This window comes from Mytilus edulis, unplaced genomic scaffold (assembly GCF_963676685.1).
Source record: "Mytilus edulis unplaced genomic scaffold, xbMytEdul2.2 SCAFFOLD_1430, whole genome shotgun sequence".
Classification (NCBI taxonomy): domain Eukaryota; kingdom Metazoa; phylum Mollusca; class Bivalvia; order Mytilida; family Mytilidae; genus Mytilus; species Mytilus edulis.
Window position 1 is genome coordinate 1 of NW_027268920.1, and position 24672 is coordinate 24672.

The 24672-nt window shown below is 32.2% G+C and overlaps 2 pseudogenes; one reads left to right on the top strand and one right to left on the bottom strand.

The window, feature by feature from the left end:
* Positions 1-410: 410 nt before the first annotated feature.
* LOC139509086 (large ribosomal subunit protein eL24-like) lies at positions 411-2268 on the bottom strand (annotated as a pseudogene).
* A 5693-nt stretch (positions 2269-7961) lies between these two features.
* Positions 7962-18709, top strand: LOC139509087 (tumor susceptibility gene 101 protein-like; annotated as a pseudogene).
* The last annotated feature ends 5963 nt before the right edge of the window (positions 18710-24672 follow it).

The following is a 24672-nucleotide window of genomic DNA, read 5'->3' on the forward strand; positions in this document are numbered from 1 at the left end:
GGACATCGTTCAGTGAAAGGAATTTGTACAGCCCATTAAATTTTTCCAAATTTTGATAATGTGGGTTAAAAATTACGATTTTGGGTAAAAGAGCAGAATTTTGAGAATTTCACCTACAATGTAGATAATGCAGAAAATTTGAAAATTTAAATAGTTTATGAAGAAAAAATTATTGCAATACATGAACAAAGACTGAACATGGTGTTAGTGAATGAACTTGATGAAATAAAGACACAAATAACTAGACAAGTTTTTATTGACATTTATTATGAAGATCTCCCACTTGAGTAATAGTAGCCAGGGAAGCCATCGTCTCAGAGTAGCTTCCGTCTTGGCAGTTATTTGTGAAAGGGTTAAAAGGCATAACAAATAATCATAAGAATCTATCTTAATGTTGGAAAGATTGCATCAAACAGGTAGGTACAAAATTCATAATATTATAATGACAGGGCATCTAGGAAATTCTGGATCAATGGATACAAGCATGACCTTACCTTCTGTTGTTTCTTTTGGGCATCCTTTGCCTTTGTTTTTTCTTTTGCAGCTCTGTGAAAAGAAATAAAACAAGGCTTACAAACTACATTCAAACTCTCGAAAACCTATCTAAAATAATTCATTTGTTGAAGTCAAACTTTGACAGAAAAATTCCCGCTGATTTTCTTTACCGTATAACAATAAGGAAATTTGGTATGTTGCAAACTATCCACCATATTTGTTTTTTACATAAATTAAACCCTTTCATGAATAAAAACAGGCCAATGACATGCCTGCACATAATATACATATTTTTTTAAGGGTCCAGCTGAAGGACACCTACGGGTGCGGGAGTTTCTCGCTACATTGAAGACCCATTGGTGGCCTCCGGCTGTTGTCTGCTCTATGGTTGGGTTGTTGTCGCTTTGACACATTCCCCATTTCCTTTCTCAATTTTATACAGTATGCGTGTAATTGAAGATAAAAACAATTTTTTCCCCTTTGTTTTCAATCCTAGTATAAAGAGATATTTCAATCCGTAACTAACCTGATGGCTTGTTCTCTTTGTGCTTTACGGACTTCTGGCTTTTGGTTTCTTTTAGCCATAATGTCTGTTAAAGTTGCTCCAGTGATGGCTCTGGCAAATTTTTGTGTCCTACGGGTCCTTTTCTTTGCAACTTCTTCCATCAAACCTTTTTTGTGTTTCCTACGGTACAAAACGGTCCAGTTAATGTTACGAGGGGTTTCTTTTCATGGAGTGGTTTGCCTCGGTTTTACTACTGACAAAGTTAAAAACCTGTATGAAATAAAAAAGAAATCTATGATTATTTCAGTTAAATTAGCTACAAAATGAACATATAATTCCAGAAATGTGTGCAGTCAAAAACTTATATGTAGATAGTTATAAACATCCAACTGATCAGAAACATTCGACATACAATGTAAAAGTATTATTATGATAGGAATACCTTTATATCTTGAGATTAGTGAGAATATTGCTTTCATATGCATTTTAAAAAGCATAACAAAAGGTTGTAATAGATTAGCTTAAACATCCTCAAATGAGACGAGTCTACTATCAAAATTGTACTAACATGACCAACAACAGATTCCATATGTGGAAACAGGATCTGAAGTGAACGCCTTTTTTGGATGGTGTGGTTTCATGTTGCTCAGTCTTAAAAGTTTTATGTTGTGTTTTGTACATTTTTTTCCGTCATTATATCATCATTTTGAGTTAAAATAAAATGTATCCCTTAGGTATCTTTCATTGAATCTATACTTTTTTTTTCCAAGAATCTTCAATCAAAATGATGACAAATGTGTGCTTCAGTCCATTTCAGTTGCTTCATAAACATTTGATACAATTATCAGCCAAAAAAATTGAATTTAAATTAAATATTAAAAATTCTGCAAGTTTTGTATATCTAAAATCGATTTTTACATATATCCCTATTGGTAAATCAATTTTTCCCAAATTAAGTTAAGAGGGGGTGGGGGTCAGTGAAAAAACTTTGTGAATTAATTTTTTTTTTCTTCCTACATTGAACTTTAAAATTGGTATCTTTAAAGTTTGTACTTACCCTGCAGTCAATTTTGACCAATCTTTTCCCATGGCCTGGGTATATCTTATAGCCGCTAAATGCACAAAGTTCGACCCTGCAAAGATAAAATATTGTTTCATTTAATACTCTTAACAATGTGATACTTTATAAATCATCATGTGAAGTAAGTGCCATATATACATGTATGTACATTGTTGTTGGTTCATGTTGGACATCTATTTATTTTTTATTTTTTTATTTATAGACATAACTTATATCAAAAGAATATTGCTTCATATCGCTTATTGTTTTAACAGAATCCTGTATCCCGCTTCTCATTGCCATAATAGTGCATGTAATTTCGAGTGTCCCACCTGACTTTGTGTCACATGAAATTAATTTTTTTTCACGTGTTACGCTTAACAAATATCAGCCAATCCTGTGTCATACTTGAAATTAAATACCATATTTTTTAAACATACTACTCTTGCAGGCACATCACTGTATCATGTGCACACAAAACGTGAACGTTATTGTAAAAAAGTTACATGTAATACAAGTGTTTTATCATGATCAGTTGACAAAAGGTCAATTGATTTAAACAATATCATAGAACCATCTGCTCTCACTGTCATGTAATTACATTTTGACATAGGAACTTTAAGGGGAAAGAGCACAAATGGGAAAGTCATTTAAAGTATGTAGTGCACAATCTGTGCACAGGGGTGCATTTCACAAATGTTTTGGGGCGGGAATATATGGCAGTCGACTGGTATGCATTATACAGTGTGTTAATAATAGCACTATTAAGGCAACATATGTAGAAGTTCGAACAACAAAATACATTTCTAATACTATTAGGCACTGGCTACGGTTACATGGAAATGTAACAATAATAAAAATATTATTGTTACATTGGAGACTAATTACCGGAATGCAAAGTTGGTTGAGGAACCGATTAATTACGAATGTAACAATAATTTATTGAGGCTACGGTTACATTACGTTATTGTTACATGAAAAACAGCAATGTACGCTAGATTTATTAAACTTAAATCTTCTATAGTTGGTTTGCTTCATTCTTTCATATGTACTAAACAATACTTGTAATACTGATAAATATTAAATATTATTATTCAACAATTAAATTGTGTTTAACTTGAATAGTTTTACGTATTAATGTTTTTGATGTTCTTAAAGATACTACTCAAGATTAGGAGTGTCAAAGGCGAAACATATAGTTCAATGGTTTTTCTTTTTTAAAGTATTTAACTGCACACCTACTCTTATTACTGTCATTATACTTTGAACCAATTTTGTTTAGGGTGAAACACTTTAAAAAATTGCGATGCGTTTTAAAACCGGCGAAACTTAAACAAAATCAAGACATAAATTTCATACAGCTGAACAACTTGACCCAAATTGATACATCAAAAGCAAAGTTTGCTAACTGTAACTTAAATACTAAGATTTTCTTTATGTACACGTAACCGTGGAAGACGCAATTTCGTTCATCAAAAATGTGTCGGACTTTAAAAACCACTTACTTGATTTGTAGAAATTGTCATTGTAAATAAAAAAAATTACAGTAAATAAATTGTATGTAATAAATTGTATGTATTGCAAATATAAAATAAATGTCTTCATTTTTTATTATCTAGTACATATTACTAGTCCCATCGTACAATGCTGTTTTTCATGTAACAATAACGCTATGTAACCGTAGCCTTAATAATTATTTGTTACATTCGTAATTAAACAGATCCTTACCCAACCATGCATTCCGGCATTTAGTCTCCAATGTAACAATAATATTTTTATTATTGTTACATTTCCATGTAACCGTAGCCAGTGCCATACTATTATATATAATATTGTTTAAGTGAAAAATGTGTGTACTACCACTGCAAAGTATTTGAACTGTACTTGTATACCATTCAGTGCAATTGTTAGTGAATATTTTATTTTAAGTTTAATAGTTATAAACTTTATACTATCATGTGACTGATGCATTAGATGCATCAGACACATAGTACATCTTTTTATAGTACATAGTACATCTTTTTGCTTCATAAAATGTTTATGGATCAATAATACTATGCATCTCTATGCCTCACAAGTTCTTCGAATTCGAATTATAATGTCACTAATGATTAGAATGGAAATACAGCACATCAATTCAGAGGAATTCGATGATAACTTGTGTTATGAAGTCATGAAAATAGTCATATATATTTGCTTTTCTGACATTATTTTAGATAAAATATAATTTGAGAGAGTTAGAATCGGTAAAAGCTTTCATGATGGTGAAATAAACTTTAGATGCCCGCTAATCACAGAGATTCTGTACGATTTATGTAGGATTACTATAATTCAACATACTTCATTGTTGGCTACCGGAAGAGAAAGATTGCACCAGTGATCAATCCTATGACCGAAAAAATTTTATTCTAAAAATGTATAACGTACCCCAATGTAAGATGAGTTTTATTTAATAAACAATTTAATCTTTTTACTGGCAGCTTAATTCAATAATCAAATACATTTCTCGTTTTTTTTTTTCATAGCACTTAAAATTAAAAAAATAAGAATTAGGGCGAACATTTAATTTACATTTTGGGTTTTTACATAAATCTGGAATCCCCTCTGTAGCTAATTATAGATATTACAGGAAAATAACATCTGCAATGCGTTTAATATAAACGGTATTTTCGTTAGCAATCAAAACATAAATTTGATTGAGTCATCATCTTCTGACAGTTGACGAATCTTAATCGAAGAAAAATCATTTAATTTCTGCTTATTGTGTGTGTTTCTGTAACTCCCCCCTCAAAAGTCTTATTTAAGTAAAAAACAAACGATCTATACAGGTGAAAATGGCATTTTTATACTGTTTAAGATGAAAACACACGTTTACCTGCAGAACACTGTTGGCCAACATCAAACGGATATACAGTTCAACAAAAGCTCTTTAAACAAAGTTCAGATTTTGACAGATCTATTTGAGAAATAATGGGGAGTAATGAACAGATGCTAAAATCTTACCTTAGTAAGGTATGAAATATTTCATTAAATATATATCATATGAGACAGGTGCTTGAGGACAATGAGGTGTGACATGCACCTTATCGCTGTTTGTCCGCCATTACTGGATATCACACATGTTCCTGTAAAATGTTGACGTCATATAACAATATATCTGACGTCACAATGGAAAAGTGATTGTTGTATGACTTCAAAAGTTCAAGCGGCTGAGCTGGGAATAAGGATGAGGTGTATTGCTGACATGTTATCACTACATGTATTTGGAAATTTGTCCTGCTCGACTACAAAATTTTTCCTGCTTGAACTTTTGACATCATACAACAATCACTTGTCCATTGTGGCATCAGATATTTTCTACTAATACTTTATACTCATGACTATATGACATCTAAATTCTACGGGAAATCTTGCTGGCCATGGTGATAAGTGGTGAAAAGACAGTACATAGTTTATTGCCCCCTCCATAAGGGGGCCCACTGACTACCTAAGAGGAGGCCCACTCTAGTCGTGCTTCAGTGATTTCCTACAATGTATATAATCAACCAAATTTTCCCCTCAAACTGTCAAAGGGGGGCCCAGGCCCTATAAACCTTCTAAATCTGCCTCTTGACCATGCTGACATTGTACATGTGAAGGTACTTTTTTGATGGCTGTCACCCATTCACTTATATAAAAAATTTGTAAGGGTTCCACGGAACCCAGTGTCTCGCCTACTTTTGCTGTTAATCGCAGACTCAACAAAAATGAGGAAAAACATCAATAAAAATTTCCCTCTCGATACTGTCTTTTGATTGAAAGAAGCTTCCAAGTCCATTTATAAGTAAAATACGGAAAAAGTGAATTTTTTTTTACAAAATTTACTTCTGAATAATATCTTATGATCAGAAACAAGCTTTTGTTTAAGTTTGGTAGAAATCAAGGATAGTTTATTAATTAAGAACATTAAAAAAAAAATTAAAAACTTAAACCACAGAGTGAATGTTTTGTTTCTGGCAAAAAAACTAAGTTCATTTATAAGTAAAATACGGAAAAGTGGAAATTTATTTTTACAAAATTTTCTTCTTGATACTATCTTATAATCATAAACAAGCTTCTGTCCAAATTTGGTACAAATCAAGATAGTTTATGAAAGTTATGAAAAATTTTAAAAACTTTAACCACAGAGTGAATGTAATGTTTCCTCGCAGAAAAACTAAGTCCATTATAAGTAAAATACGAAAAAAAATGGAATTTTATTTTTACAAAATTTACTTCTGGATACTTTCTAATGATCATAAACAAGCTTCTGTCCAAGTTTGTAGAAATTCAGTATAGTTTAAGAAAGTTATTAAAATTTCAAAAACTTTAACCACAGAGTGAATATTTGTGGCCGCCGCTGACGCCGACGACGACGGAATGTAGATCTCTTAGTCTCGCTTTTTCGACTAAAGTCGAAGGCTCGACAAAAATCAAAGTATATAGTATTTATCCAAAAACAAAATCAGAACATGAAATGACATGCACATCTAAAAAAACAGACAAAAGCAAAAAACAGTGCTTTTATTGCTACTCTTCATCTCAAAGTCACTGTGAGGTGTGTAAAATGTACTTACAAATGTAAACCCACAATTTTAACTTTAAAATAAGTACATATAGGGAGATGTGATATGATTATGATTACCACTGAGACAACTGTCGACAACAGTTCCATTGAATTAGATGTAAGAAATTGTAGTCAACATTACAGCCTTCAACATGCATGCTTGTTTGTATTTTTAAAAACTAGGCTGTAAAAGAGAGGCTATATGTCATGTATGTCCTGGGTGAACAAAACCCTAGTAAAATATATGAGATGTGCAAACAGACATGATACTGGGCAGGAATATGAAAATAAGTAGGGATGGTATGATTGTCAAAGAGACAACTCTTCACAAGAGATCAAATTAGACAGAAACAAACGACTGTAGGCCACCATACATGTAGGGCCTTCAACAATGAGCATCGCCCATACGTAGTAGTCTGCTATAAAAAGCCATAAAACAATTCAAACAAGGAATTGTAAATTTTACATGATACATGTACAAATGTACTGTAATCAAAACACTAAAATTTCCTCTCACTCATACAGTATAATAATCTTTATCATGTTTATGCCTCAAGCCATCCATCCAGTCTATGTCTCACTCCTACATATAATTGCGGCTGCCACGGCCATATGTTTTGGTTCAGAAGCAGCAACTACTATTTTTTTATTTCTTTGGTTTTTCTTGGTAAAGGATTAATCCCTTGACCTTCCATATCTTCCATGCGTTATTAAAACAATGCAAGCCTCCATTTGGTGGTTTAACAAATTATTTCAGAAGGGGAATACATTGTACCAGCAGAGGGTTAAGTAGTATTAGCTAGTAGGACCATGATTGCCAACTGAAGCCAGTAAGCAATATTAGAGCATTTTTTCGATACATGTATTACCATAATATCCATTTGACTAATTATAATAAATAATTATATAAGTTGCCTAGTTGGCAATCACATGTGAGGGCTAATTTGAAGAAACTGTTTATTTTTTTATCATTTTCAACCTCTTTGCAGTCTTCACGATGAACTGTTAAATCTACAGGCCCGGTGCTCAATTTTTGAAATTTTTTTAGTTAGATTCTGTTGGCCTGTAGATATGATTTACAAGCCTGGGCTGCCTGGGCTGCTGTTCAGCGCGAAGACTGCCTCTTTGTTGCAAATACCATGAATACACAAAAAGCTTAAGAAATTGTTAATTTTTGTTCTTTTTTTGCATACATTGTAGTGTGATTTTGATATTATTCAGTTTCATCTACTACTTTTTCAGTACAAGTATGCAGACATAGCAAAGAAAGATAGTACTAGGTGTATTTTCACAATATAAAGACTTGAGACCAACTCATGGGCCACTTCAGTAAGTATATTACCGTACATGCCGTACATCATCGCGGGTATGAGATTTCACAATTTTCATTGAATAAAGTTAGTATACAAAATATTTTGGTAGATTCAAAACTGTTATCAATATATTTGCATGTGCACTTTTAAATTGGCGGAATTTATTTGGCGATTTTGTTCTATCCGCGAAAATTTTCACACTGCGTAATAACCCGCAATACAGTATAATGTGTTATTTAACTTATGAGCCTAATCTTTTATTCTTTTATTGAGATTATGTACCGGTATATGTATGTCATGTATGGTAGAACATATTGGTTTATTGCTTTATACCACATAAGCACAAAAAAGCTATATCACTGCAAGAGCTATATTTTGAATTTCAAATTTAACAAAAGACAGTTTCAAATACATGTAGCAGGTCAAAAATTTCAATTCAGTTTAAATTTACTAAATCTTTAGTTTAAAGCGACTTTTTTTGGTTTTGTTTTTCACTAAACAGAGAACTCAAAATATTTCTTTTTATTTCAGTATTTAATGATGGTTCACAAAAAGATCTAGTAAACCTAGATGGTACTATACCTGTTAATTACAGAGGTAATACATATTATATTTATCACTATTTATTGCTTTATAATGTACTTTGAACACAGATTTAATTCCAACGCCTCAACATAGTGCAGATGACATAGAAGTAGCAGGCACATCACAAAAGATTTGAAAAAAATCAGTGCCCTCCAAAGAAACTATGGCCCTTGGAAATGTAAATTTGACATAGAATTGCATTGTAAAATTGTTATCGAAGGTTTATATAGGAATGTCTAGCAGTTTGAAAATCAGTGCTATTCAATTGTTTTAAACACAGTTACAAATATTTTCGTTAGTTGCTCTTTGGGATTCAAATCCCTCTGCGCTTTCAGATCTTGTTGCCCACATGACCCAGTGTGTGTAAGGAAAATTGTATATATGTCAAAGGTTAATGGGTGATAACAACAAGTATTTTTGGGAAAACTTCTGTTCTTCTAGAAAGTAATATCATGAATGTGTGAACATTTAAATAAATTATTTATGTGATTTTTTACAGGTAATATTTACAACATACCAATAGGTATCTTTATTCTGGACACTCATCCATACAACCTCCTATGTGTTACGTTAAACCTACAAATACCATGCAAATAAAACAGGGAACCAATGTAGATGCCAATGGTAAAGTGGATTTACCATATCTCAGAGACTGGAGATATGTAAGTATTTTTGTTTCCCGCTCAATACACAGAAACAATTGGCATCTGTCGTCTGTCTGTCTGTCTGTCTGTTGATCCACTCAAGAGTTATGCACCTTGGAAACACTAAATGAATCGAAAATTGCATATATAGTGCTCTTATGTCTCTAATTCTTGCCCAATTTTCATCGAACTTATATCAGCAATCACCAATGTCTTTAATTGGTTCAGAAATCAGTGCCAATCAACTATGTTTTAAAAGAATTATGTCCCTTGGAAATATTGATTATTTATTAAAAATTGCATTGTCAGCAATCTCATGATATGGCATTAAATAGGGATGGTATGATAAGATGATTCATATTCTTTGATTTTGAATGAAATGTTTAATTTTGCTCCTTAAAAGGGTACAGAGTACTTACATGTAAAGCAGTTACCTAACATACTAATAGTACTTAGGAGAAATTAAGCTTCTAAATGATCAAAATTAGCGTTTGTCAAACTGCAAACAGCTAAGTATCCAATGAAATTATTTCTGTAAATTGTGAAGATCAAATTTCTTGAAATTTTTATATTTTTGTACAACATGTCAAAGTTAATCAATTTGTCAAAATTTATGAAAATTAAACAAGCCAAAATGACATTGAGTATACATGTACATGTAGAACTCATCAATTGTCAGTATATTATAATGATGTTAAATTTACTTGCAGCCACAATCAGATTTATTGGGCCTGATACAGATTTTAGTAATAGTGTTCAGTGAGGAACCACCTGTTTTCTCTAGATCTGCAAACTCCCAGAATAGACCACCTCCATACCAAGGAGGAGCCCAACAACCACCATATCCATCACAAGGTTTGAATTACATTGTATTTGTATTAGCATTGGCACATCTCATTTCCATGGAAAGTATTTGGTTAAACCCCCTCAGTCGTTGAGGCATTCCAAACGTTTATTTCATTTCTGCAGAGAATGCAACTTTATATGCTGTTTGTGACAAGGTAAAAAACAATGCATACTTAAACAACCAAAATGATTGATTAAACTAAAATTTCAATGTTATAGCATAGAAGTGATAATACAAATAGAATGCTTCTTTACAGGGTTTAAAAGCATTAAATGTGCTCTTCATACAAAATGTGCATTGGTCAATCCTTTAACACCCCAAAATAATTACAAAATTACTAGACATGCTAAATATAGCATTCAAATCTTAAATAAATATCTTAAGGGAACATGCTGCATTTTTAATTATTCAAAATACATAAACTGAAATAAAAAAAAATTTTTTTTTACTGAATTTGAAACAATGACTTTTAGCTAAAATATATCGGTTTTCAAAACATTTCAATATTTTTTCAACACTCAATAAATCAAGTTTAAACCTAAATTACAGGTGGGATTTCCAATGCCCCAACCATATTCACCAGGTTATCCTCAGCAAGGTGCCAAAGTGGTGGCCAAGCAGGGAGTTATCCAAATTCAGGTTTCCAAGGATATCCTAGCTATCCAAACCAACAGCAAGCTCCTGGAGGATATGGTAATAACAGTGGATTTGGTGGATATCCAGGTCAACAACAACCCAAGGATATCCTAATTCTACACCAGGATACCCAGCAGCCAGTACTGTTATCCTTACAGTGGTAGTGTACAGACGGAATCAAGTAATTTGAATTTTATTTACATTTGATGATCTTCATGAACTGAGTTAATTAACTAAATAGATTTACACAAAACTTAGACAGTAGTATAGTTGTGCATTATTATAAAATTTTGGCTTGGAAATGTACATTGAGGAAATTTCTTCGGGTTGACATATCTTATATATTCCATTATTTGGAAGGAAAGATCTAGAATTATCAGCCTTTTAAAATCAGAACACTGCATTACAAATTTCTATCAGTGAAGCTTGAAACCTTTTTTTGATTAGTTGTTTTCAGAATAGAATAATAAGGTCTATTCTAATAACTTTTCTTTTAAATTTCAAATATAATTTTTTGTGTCTGTGCTTAAAGGGTATACAGATAATTTTATTAAATTTAAGGAAAATAAACCTGAGAAAAACATAATTTAGGAAAAGACCAGTTTTAATTTTGATTATGAGCATGTTCATATAAAAAAAATTATATGTTGAGTTTTTTGTTGAGATTTTTGTATTACATTAATGTAACATATTATGATTTATTGCAGCCACGACTGCTGCCAATCGTCCAGGAAGTAATATGACAGTAACAGAGGAACATCTGAGGATGTCTCTCCTATCAGCGGTAGAAGACAAAATGAAGAGACGATTAAGAGAAATATTTGAACAAGCTCAAGTAATTAAACCTTTGTATGCCTGAACTGAGTGCTCCAATAACAATAGAACTTCTTCTGTCAATATATCAGCACTCTATTAATAATTTATTTTTAAGTGAAGTATCTTGTATAACTGAAAAAAAATGTATAATTTGTTTCTATGGAAACCAGAAAATGCACATGCTGAAGACCAATATGTTGTGTTTTGAAAGTTATTGGAGAAAATCTTACAATGTCAAAGCAAATAAAATCTTAAATTTTTCAAGAAAATGTGACCATGTACATGGTAAGGCTTTTAATATTGACCTGAATTGACAGTTTTACATCTGAAGGTTAGAAGTGCTTTCTGGGCACTCCAGCTTTCTGTACCAATAAAAATGGCTGTCATGATAAAATTGAGAATGGAAATGGGGAATGTGCCAAAGAGACAACAGCAGAAGGTCATTAATAGGTCTTCAATGCTACTAGAAATTCCCGCACCCATGATACATGTATGGACAGTGTTGTTGAAAGTTGAGTTAAACTAATTTAAACATAAAAAAAATAATCTATCAATCATTTTTTTCCAAAATGGTGCTGTATTCATTCTTTTTCTTAAGTGTGTTTAAATGTTGGTACATTTTTATTTAATCAGAATAGACCACTTTCGAGTTCATCCGTAACTGGAAAAAATTTGTCAATTATACACGCCTTTGTGAAGTCATTTACCAGATAGAGGGGATTGCCTGTATCCCTGCACTATAAACGTTCATCAAGCGTCTTAGTGATTGTCATTGTGCAGGATAAACTAGAAATAAAATTTGTTCAGTAGGTACTTAATCACAATTCCCTAATGACAGCCGTGCTGATTGTCAATTATGAGAATTTAATTTGCTGAAAAATTCGTGCAATATAGCTTTATAGTTTTCCTACCACTCGCTCAACATTGGAAGGGAAGTGACGACGCCCTTAAACGCACAAGTGACGTTCACTAAAACCAAAGTTTTTGACGGCAATGCATCGACCTCAAAAGTTGTCTATTATTTGCTAGGGCCTAAACACTTTATTCAATATAAAAGTGTGACACTTTCAGGATTTTGATAAGTGTTCGCTGAATGAAATAGTCAATTATATGATAGGAATAGGTCTAGTTGAATGATAATATAAAACTACTTACTACATCAACCAATAACTTAATTATCTTTGTATTTATAGGCTGAAATGAACGTCCTTTACAAGACACAGTCAGATTTAAACACAGGAAAGACCAAGTTAGAACAAATATTTAAAGATCTGGAACAAGAAAAAGTAAGTGACTAAAAATGTGTAAGTTTTGTTAGGTGTGTTAACATCAATGTTTGAAGAATTATGTTTTAGTGTAATAAACTAAACCTAAGAACTGATACTGTGAAAGTGGGGAACCAATTTTCATGGTTTTTGTGGATGACTTTATCCACGAATTTAAGTGTCCATCGAATTAAAACAACCCCTGTCCAAATCAAGACATGGAAAGATCCCCATGTAGGTTGACTACTGATATGATCTAGAGAATATGTATTGAATGTTGCCAAAGCCGAAAATACTATAATAGTAGTCACAGGGCAAACCCACTCTACCCATTCAATCTTTAAAAACCTTTTGATCTTTAAATTCTATAAACAAATATTTTTGATTGATGAAAGTCAGATTTCCAGTATTGATATGCTATGATGAAGTGTTCATTTTATATCCTCATAACTCTCATAGGTATGGGAAATAATGGATTTAATTTTTAATTTTTCTATTTCGATAACTAAAATCTATGAATTTAAAAACCCATGAACATGTAAATGTTGCTCAAACCATGAAAATTGATACCCACGAATTAAAGTACTTTCACAGTAATTGTATTTTAAGGGTTATTTCTTAAATATTAACATTGCTGTAATGTATGGATGTATGACTATTTCACTGCCAATGGCAAATTAAATGCATATTCAGGATGTTAATGTCATATGAATATCACCCTGCATTGTACTTGATCAAACACTGAATCAGATTTTTAACATGCTTGTTACAAGGTAATGTTCTGCATGAATGTCGTCCACATTATTCTAAATCTTAGCTGAATAGGCTTTGCTCATACTCCTAAATGCTGCATGCTTACCAATTTTCAAGTCTGACATAGGTAAAATAAAAATCAACTTATTCTTTTCAAGAATTAATTTTCTATTAAAATTTTTGTTTTACAGGAAGAAATAGAAAGCAATATAAAACTATTAAAGGATAAAGATAGAGAGCTAAAAGAGGCATTACAAAAAGTAGAACACCAAGATAAACTGGACATAGATGAAGCAGTTATAACTACTACACCATTGTATAGACAGTAAGTTGTTGGATATGATGTCATTATATCTCATCTTTTTGTTGATTGACAATGAAGTTTGGACAATGAAGTCGGTGTCAATAAATGTTTGGTTAGATTGACAGAGTTATCTTAATAAGTGAAAATTTGGTAATCAGAGGCAGATTTTTGGGAAAAAAATTGGTTGCTTATATAGGGAATCATTGAAGCGTGACTGGAGCGGGCCCCCTCTTAGGTCAGTCAGTGGGCCCCCACTTATGAAAATTTCTGGATCCGCCACTGGTAAAACAATATTTTTTAGGAATGTTTTCCCATTATTTAAAGAAGTCACTCCAGTCCATGGAAATCACATTACATACAGTAACTGAAATTCAGAGGGTAAAATAAGTACTGTAAATTGATACGCTCTTTCATTTGGTATAATTTCAATATTTAATTGATATAATGCTGTTCTGTACTTATTTTGATTGTATGTTATATAAGTGAGTCTTGCTTTTCGACATCAAGATTAAGAAGGGGGAGGGTTGATATCTCAAAAAATCAGGTTTTATTTTGCCACATTTATTCATATGTCTTGCAGTAGTTATCTTAGTTTTTGTCTCTTCCAACTATATGTTTATGGTATAAGTAAGTTTCTTGGTCTCAGAACAAATGATTTACCAAATGACCAATACTGCAAAAGAGCAAGTGGTGTTGTCAACAAGAAATCAGATTTCCTTACAGTGTTACATTTCTGATTCTTGCAAAAAAAACAAACATTTTAAGGGTGTTTTCTATTCTTGTTTATGACTTTTGTCTGATATTTGGAATCCTCTAGTTTTATCCATGTTTTTAGTGCGAATAAAAATTTGTCCTGCTAATTATTCCTTTACTTTTCCTAATTTTAATTGTATTTTGTCTAAAAAGTCATTTTTTAAAATTTATCCTGTATTATCCTTATAATTTTTTAATAGGTTTCGAAAGTTTCGTTAAGTATATGAATAATCTAGAGAGAAACAGTCTGTAAAATTTTCAATGGCTTATTAAAAAAAAAACAAGCACAAAGACCTTTATTTTTTCTGCTATTTTAGTTTATATACTATCAATTTATAATAGTCTTTTAGAAAGCTTGTTATCTTGAAACAGAGAAACGGAGAAGCAACCATGGCAACCTTAAAGTAAACAGCTGTCATGTCATGATCAGTTCGTACAGTTTTACAAGTTATATTTGTTTCTTTTTTATAGATTATTGAACTCATTTGCAGAAGAACAAGCTATTGAAGATGCTATATATTACTTAGGTGAAGCTCTTAGAAAAAATGTGTTAGAGCCAGATGTGTTTTTAAAGGTATGTTTGTAGCTTTTGGTCTGACTGTCTGTTGATAATTTTAATCTTGTTGAGTGCTGTATATGATGAACCATGATCTTCCACCACACTGCAGGATTAAAATCACTAGTATATTCTTCATCCAATGTCTTTCAACGTGTTCTTATTCAATACAGAATAATTTATTTCAGGTTAGGAATATAAAGGCATTTCTTCAGATTGATTCAAGGATATTAAAATTTGTAAGAGCAAAAAAAAAATTTTAAAAGACATTTTTATTGTTATTTGGAGTTTGGAAAACTGGAAAAAAATTACCTGATAAATTGTGTACAAATAGATGCAATTATTGCTAAACTGCTACAGGTCTATACATTACTCATAGGTGTATTTAAACATGTTGTTAGTGGTATTCTATGTCAATACAGTGTTCTTTCTCCCCAGGCCGTTTTGGTACCGCGACGCTATATTTTTTCACCGTGATGCTATAATAATTACCGCGACGCTATAATTATTCCTGCGACGCTATAATTATTTTGAAGATGCTATTTTACTTGTCCTCAATTTTGAACTTTCATCTATTATCGATTATGATCATAAAAATTATATCGCCTTTAATTGTAATCCTTTTAAGTCGGACACTAAAGGCAATTAAGAGATTAAATAGCTAGGTGTTAATTGCCCTCAGGGTGATAACTGTTTGGATGCGAATATCCCAAGCTGGAAAAATGCAATCACAAAACAATTCGAAATCTATGTTTTGTATTACGAAATTTCAAAGATTGAAACGATTTTTTTTTAAAAGATCGTTTATTTGAGCAACTCTCCAAAAATTACTTTTTTTCTCTTCCGGTAATACGAGAGCGAGAATTTTGGTTTAGAGCTAAAATAAGTTTAATACTTCTTTAAAAAGTTATCATAATTGGCTTAAGTTTATGTTTAATCCACTTAATGCATTAAAAGCGTCTTATTCATTCACAATATCTTGTCAAACAATGTTTATTCTCGAACTCATTTTTGTAATTTTCTGCGGCCGCCATTGCACATTTTTGTGTAAACTACGGATAGGAACCGGACCAGATATGACTAAAAATCCAATTTTCACGATAATGACAACAGATGGACAGTAGACAGAAAAAATATACCAAGAGAGAAAACTACGCATTAACAGACTATTTGTTTGATAACTTTGTTAAAAATACATATCATTTTGATGTAAAGATAAGAAACAACTGGGACTAATTCATTGAGTGCCATGAAACAATGAATTTCATAAACATGATAAAAAAAGTTTTTAAATTGATTTTTTTTTTTTGCTACTTTTGCTACTTTATGTTTACTTAATATAATATAAAAAAAAGTTAATTTTGTGTACTAGATATTGAGTTTTGTATATATACAAGTTGCACTATAATGAACCATTCATTCATTTGACTTATTGTTGGGTAACTGAAACCACATATTTATTTTTGTTTGGCACAAAAGGAAAAAAATAATTCTGTAACTATAAATGAATAAAGAAAACATAAACTGAAACAACTGTTTTTGTGGTTATAGTTTAATTGTATTCTCAGTTATGAATTGAACAATATAAACTAAAACATATAAAGGAAATAGAGCATCAACGCGACGCAACAAATGACATTAAACAAAATACAGTTTTGTTTTTTTTACGCAAAATGTGATGCTATCCAAAATTTCTGGGGAGAACACTGAATAGTCAAAGATATGTTTTTTATATTGCTACAACTGTTTTAAGAAATAAAGCATCAGGCAAACAAAATAGTCTTTCATTGTAAGATAAATGGCCTCAGTGGTGTCTTGTCTGTTATGTGGGAGGTTAAACTGGGTGAAGCTTAATGATTGGTATTTGTTGATATTTTGCTATCTAAGCAGTAGTAGGGAGGAATAGAGCAAAGATTCATCTTCTTGGTGTCATAATTTGTGTTTTGACCGTGTGGACTAGAATTTAACCATATTTAGTTTAAACATTTAAATAAATATGTTTAAACTAAAACTAATATTTACATGACATTTATATGTTATCAACCTGAATGTGCATGTAATATTTCTCATTCGAGGTTAAAGAACCATCATTCACTCAATCAAACAAAATTCACAGTAGAAATTTTTGAACTATTTTTTAGAATAAGAATGTTTTATTTTTCAGCAAGTACGAGAGTTATCAAGACAGCAGTTTATGAAACGAGCACTCATTCAGAAATGTAGAGAGAAAGCTGGTCTTCCTCCTTTAGCCTGACAGATTTTTACATTGTTACCATGGTTACATTATGTAAATAATGTAGATGTTATTGTATATTTTTGTTAATACATAAAGTTTTTATGAGACTGAGGGGGTGAAATTTTTGCACATTTTATAGTGAACAGATAAATAGTTATATTTATCAGAGACATAGCAGAATGGAAAAATCTGCAAAAATTTAACTCTAACTAACGACTACGTTTATTTTAAAAAAATGCGTGTTACTGGTGATTGGAAAAAAGATAAAGTACATATTGTATATGTACTGAAAATAATGCAAAAATTATAAAATGTGAAGACTCATTTAACTTAATTGTAGGTTTGCATATTGTTTACATTATACTTCTTGGTTGTATAGAAAACAGAAAAATTAGAATGAAATTCAAAACAGTGTGGCTGTGGCCATTGATTGACACATTAAATTCATCCATTGACTGGGACAATTTAGGTGAACGTTTGTATGTAACGACCATTGCTCACTATTGATTTATATTAATTATATAAATCAAAACATAAAGGTTATTCCTGATTTATTTTTCGAATTATTTTATAATTAAAGGCGTTAAGAAACCTTTGGTGACCCCACAGTTTAAATGTCTATCGTAGGTACGTCATGAACAGTGGTCGTTACAGGCAAACGTTCACGTAAATTGTCCCAGTCAATGGATGAATTTAATGTGTCAATCAATGGCCACAGCCACACTGTTTTGAATTTCATTCTATTTGCAACAAAAATGTACTGTGCATCTATTTTTATTTGTGGGGTACACATTTTGTGGATTTTTAAACCACAGATTTTAATGGTATATGAAGTATAATTCTTGAAAGCAAACTTTGGAAAAGTTATGAATCAAATATTCCAGAAAATACAATTTTTTCTTAATCCACGTAAATCAGTAGCCTCAAAAAACAATGAATCCACAGTACTGTCAATTGTCATATTTTAACTCTATATCCACACATAAAAGTACAATCATCATATTTGTCTTTATTACATATACATATTATCACATTTATATAAGGAATGGGAAATTCAAGTTTCATCATTTAAGCATGATCTGTCACATACTAGACTCTCATTGACATCAAAACATTTGATAAAGTTTTTCATGTTTTTTTGCTTTATTAGTTTTTTCAGCTTTAGCTACAGACTTGTTAAATTCTGATTTATTTTACATAAGAATGTCACATGAAAAGTTGAAAAAAATCTGTCCATAATTTTTAAATTAGTGGCCCAAACATTGAGTTTTTAATGATTTTGCAGAAAAACCAAAGCTGTATGTTAATAAGCACTAGTAAAAATCTTAAATAAATCATTGAAATTACTATGTAAAATTAGTTGTTTGCTTTTTTTAATTGCGTGACCATAATTGAATATGCTGCATTCCTCCTAAAAGGAATGTTAACCAATACTGTAAACCAACTTGTTTTTGCAGAGACTCTGTTTGGAGTTTGCTCCTTCTAGGCTACTTCGATGTAATTTAATTTCATGATTTTCAAATTGACTCGATGTAGTTAGATAATGAAAGTTCCAAGTTTAAAATTTTACAAAAATATTCTTCTCTGAAACTACAGTATCAAATTAAAACAAAATTGGTCTAAATCATCCTTAGGGTATCTAATTAAATGAATGTATCAAATGACCCCCCTGGCAGCCATCAACCAAGATGGTTGCCATGGCTAAAAATAGAACATGGGGGTAAAATGCAGTTTTTAGCTTATATCTAAAACTTAAGCATTTGAGGCAAGTCTGAAGAGGGGGGATAAAATTGTTCATCGTGTCAAGATCCATCTGCCTTGTAATTTTCAGACACAACAAACAACCCTCTTGTTGTGTTGCTGCACCTGAATTAGTAATTTTAAATGTCAAACAAGTGTCTTACAAGTATGTCAAGCTTTAAATTGCCCCTAGTGTAGAAACATGTTTTAACAATATGTCAAGCTATTAATTGTTCCTAGTGTTGACACATGTCTTTAAACTATGTCAAGCTGTTAATGGCCCAAAGTGTAGACATGTTTCCTAACAATTTGTCCAGCTATTAGTGGCCCCAAGTGATGACACATGTCTTAACAGTGTGTCAAGCTATTAATTTCCCGAAGTGATGCCAAGTGTCTAAACAGTATGTCAAGTTATTACTTTCCCCAAATGTAGACACGTGTCTTTAACAGTGTGTCAAGCTTTTAATTGTTCCAAGTGTAGACACATGTCTAAACAGTATATCAAGCTATAATTGCCTAAAGTGTAGACACATGTCTTAACAGTATTTCAAACTTTTAATTGCCAGAGTTGTATACACGTGTCTAAACAGTATAACAAAGCTAATAATTGCCCCCAAGTGTAGAAACGTGTCTAAAAAGTATGTCAAGCTATTAATTTCCTAAGTTTTAGAAACGTGTCTAAACAGTATGTCAAAGCTATTAATTATCCCAAGTGTAGACAGATGCCTAAACAGTATGTTAAAGCTATTAAATGCCCCATGTGTAGACACGTGTCTGGACAGTATGTCAAGTTATTAATTGCCCGAGTAGTAGACATGTGCCTTAACAGTATGTCAAGCTATAATTTTCCCAAGTGTTGACTCACGTCTTAACAGTATGTCCAGCTTTCTATTGGCTCAAGTGTAGTCGAGTGTCTAAACAGTATGTCAAGCTATTAATTGGCCCAAGTGTTGACTCATGTCTTAACAGTATGTCAAGCTATTAATTGTCCGAGTTGCAGACACGTGTCTAAACAGTTTGTCAAGCTATTAATTGGCCCAAGTGTTGACTCATGTCTTAACAGTATGTCAAGCTATTAATTGTCCGAGTTGCAGACACGTGTCTAAACAGTATGTCAAGCTATTAATTGCCCGATTTGTAGACACATGTCTAAACAGTATGTCAAGCTATTAATTGCTCCACGTGTAGAGCATGATCTGCTTACCCTTTCGGAGCACCTGAGATCCCCCCCCTTTTCCGTTTTTGGTGGGGTTTGTGTTGCTTAGTCTAGTTTTCTATGTTGTGTCTTTTGTACTATTATTTGACTGTTTGTCTTTTTATTTTTTAGGCATGGCGTTGTCAGTTAATTTTCGATTTATGAGTTTGACTGTCCCTCTGATATCTTTCGCCCTCTTGTAGACACATGCATGTCTTTACTGTATATCATGCTATAATTGTCCAAAGCGTAGACACGTGTCTAAACTGTTTGTCAAGCTATAATTGTCCTAAGTGTAGACACATGGTCTAAGTAATTCAGGCTATAATTGCCAAGTGTAGACAAGATGTTAAATTTTACTGAGACTACCAAAGATTTGCAATCCATACCTGATTTTCCGAAGGACAAATAACATTAATATTAACAAAAGAAAGAGGTGACAAGGTTCAATTTCTGGTCCCTTACAATTTTCATTTTGGAATGAATCCCAATCAGGGGCGGATCCTGCCATTTTAAAGGGGGTTTCCAACTATATGCTCCCATTCAAATGCATTGATCGTCCAAAAAAGGGGGTTCGACCCCCCCCCCCCCCCCCCCCCCCTGGATCCGCCACTGCCATTTTGCATTTTGTTTTTAATGTAGCAAGGTTCAAAATTATCTTCTTATGAATATAAAATTTATGATCATTAAGATGCGTTTGCTATAGAGTGTAAAAACTCAGATGTAGGCAATCGCCCTTTTACCGGAACAAATAAAAGTTGATCATCGTTTTTTTCCAAGTTTCCTTATAAAGGCTATCATTTTTGGTAATTAAAACCAACTTCATCATTCGTAACCGCTCCAATTGACTAATTTTAATTTAAAAAGCACATAGCTTTAATCCGTCCTGATTTCATTGAAATTAAATAAGTGTTAATAATTCAAGTGGATATTGATAAGTGAAAGTACAATATCTTGGAAGTTAATCTGCTAACCATAAATTACATTATTCCTATAAGTTTGAATCAAAATTAATTTCAATCTGATCGAATCTTTTAGATAGTTATACATGTAAGTCATCTATTCAGTATTTATATGACAATAAGGCAATTAAACGGACAAATGCCGAGAGAAAAATAATAATAAGAACCGTGAAAAGGAATTAGGTTGGTAAACGTCAATGATGGCCTACCGAACATCACAATAAAACCAACAGACATCTATATTTAAAAAAAACTAAGTAACAAGAGACAAACAAATGCTAAGATCCAAATTTCCCCTAATAAGGAAAATTGAGAAAGAATTTTTCAGAGACTTCGAAAGACATGTAATAACCATACCGTATAGCGGGTTATGGGTTATTTTCGCGGTTGTAAAATTTCGCGATTTTTATTGACTAAGGTTATACGAAATGTTTTGACGGATTCAAAACTTTTATCAATACCTCTGCATGCATTTTTTTTGCGATTTTGTTTTATTCGCGAAAATTTACATCCTGTGAAAATAACCTGCTATACGGTATTGATTCTGAAAAGATAAAACATTTAAAAACAATTATAAGGACTGACGAGGCGGAAACGGGATTCGAAGAAAGTGGGCGAAATGCACAATTATTTAAAACATGTTCACGAGGGACTCGAGTCAATATTTTTATCGACGTTTGAAGAAAAAGATATATCATATTGTCAGTTATCAAAAAGATACCCCCCTTTCCGAATCCGCCAATTGTTCCTGACTTGTACATGCAGATCATCGTGTGTTTTACTTAGATTCTCTTCTGTCCCCTATATACCAGAGGATAGGCCGTTATAGCCTGCTATTGATTCTTTGCACTGGAAAGCTTTGTATGTGATGGTTTAATTAATCATTGTTAATGTTATAAACAGTAAGACTTCAGTACGATGCTTTCACGTTCAATAACTCTTAATTTTAAAGGTAGCTAATTAAAACATGATTGTTTCGAATTTCACTTAACAATTAATTGCATCTTCTTACAAAAGAACATGCCATTATAAATTTATACTACTTATAGTAATATCATGTACATTTAAACCTGTAGTCCAAGTTTACTTAATTATGTACAATTTGCGTAAGGATTAATTTGGCATTTGCGTAAGGGTTTAAAAGGCCGTATATTTTATTAGTTTTCATAACTATTAAATGACCCAGTGAAAATGACCATTCATAAGAAGACATGCATCGAGGATTAAACTTGAAATAGTATTAGACCAAACATTGGAAAAGCTGAGCAACAAGCAAAACAGTAGTTAAAGACGGAGGAACATGAAGGGCAAAATAGGAATTTTATCATTGGAATAAAAACAAAAATAGAGCAATGCTGAACATGTACATGTAATAGAAAGTTAAAGTGGGGATTATCAAAACAAAATAAACTTGTCAATCGTGCGAGTGTGACGTACGTTGTGGGATCCGAAGAAATAGTTAATGACCTGTTGATCTGAAAGACAAATGTGAACCTTTAGGTGAAGAATCGTCATCAAAACTGAAAAATTTGGAGAATGTTCACTTAGTCTTAGTGTTAATTGGAATTGAACAACAGTTACTTTCGCCTTTTGTTTTACATTCCGATAACAATGATTACTTAAGCTGAATCGTGATCAAAACTGAAAAATTCAGAGAATGTGCATTTAATTGGAACAGAACAACAAAATATTTTTCGAATTTCGTTTTACATTTCGATAACAATGACGACACAGGCTGGAATTCAGGCTCCAAAGGAGAATAGAGATCCTAATCATATTAATGATCATCTTCAGGTAATTATGAAAAATATACGACCAATTGCCTCTCGACTTATTCAATTTGCCATGTTCACACTAGGGCCAGTGTATTTAAGGGGTCAATTGCTTCTGAATTTACTTCACAATTATCACACTAAGGCTTATGAAATGGAAAATTGCTTCTGAATTTACTTAAGGAGTGACTGTAATATTTTGTTCTGTCTGTGAAGAAATAACGTCCAACATATGGTGCAAACTGAATAATCCACGTAAGGGTTTATTTTTAAGTGTGCACCACATGCTTGGTGCTATTTTGAATAGACAGAAAACATATTACAGTCATTCCTTATAATTTAATTCTGAATTCCATTTAACTCAATGTTCACACTAGGGCCAATGAAGTGGCAAATAGCTTCTGCCTTTACTTCACAATGTTCACACTAGGGATCAACAAAAGGGATCAACTGCTTCAGAATTTACTTTACAATGTTCACACTAGGACCAATGAAGGGTCCAATTGCTTCTGAATTTACCTCAAAAAGTTCACACTATGGCCAATAAAGTGGTCAATTACTTCTGAATTTACTTCACAATGTTCACACTAGGGGACACTAAAGAGATCAATCGCTTCTGAATTGACTTCAAAATGTTGACACTAGGGCCAATGAAGGCGTTTACTGCTTCTGAATTTACTTTACAATATTCATACTACTAGGACCAATAAGGGTCAATTGCTTCACAATGTTAACACTATGGCCATTTTATTTCAACTTAAATGTAGAAAAATTTCGAATATGTTTTGAGGTTCTTACATCATAAGAACATGCAATCCTATTCAAAAGATATCAAGAATGCGATTCGGGTAATTGCATCAATTAAAAATTAGGCTTAGGCTAAGGATTTTCGACCGCAGAAGTAGATTGCCTTGGCTGTGTCGTGCAAAACGTTCGGGAGTGTTTGGTTCTTGGTGCTCTTCAACCTCGTTACGTACTCTATTTGGCCTTTTAAACATTTTTTGATTCGAGTGTCGCTGATGAGTCTTTTGTAGACGAAACGTGCGTCTGGCGTAGATATACAGTTTTAGTCCTGGTGTCTGTGATGGGTTTATTAGATTATTGAAGGTTAATTTTCAGTCGCATGTTTAACTATGCAGAACTGATTCTTGATGATCTGCGGTTCTTCAATACACTTGCCGTGAATATGCATCAAAACTGAATACAGCAAATATTTGGTGCTTAGGCAAAAAGGTTAAGAAAAAAAAAACTCTTACCAATTGTGCAATCTAGTTAATAATAAAGACTATTTTTTTTGTAACTATAACTTCCAAATTATAACTCACACCATGCACAAAAACGTGTTATACTTTGTAAAATTAAGAAAATGTAATATAATTGCCAATAAGACAATATTGGTATGATCTGCATTCTTTTCCAATGCATTTACAACGGTTGTAAAAGACATTAACACCTGAAAAGATAAATCACCAAAAAGCTGCATATCATCGTTTCTATGAGTTTTATCTCTCAAGCAGAATCATGTCCATACATTCACAAGTAAAGATTAATATAAACAGTATCTTCTTCTTAGTGAAGAGGTAATTTTAGAATTTATACATTGTCTTTTTTCTTTTCAGATGAAATTTGATCAAGTATTTGGCGAACCAC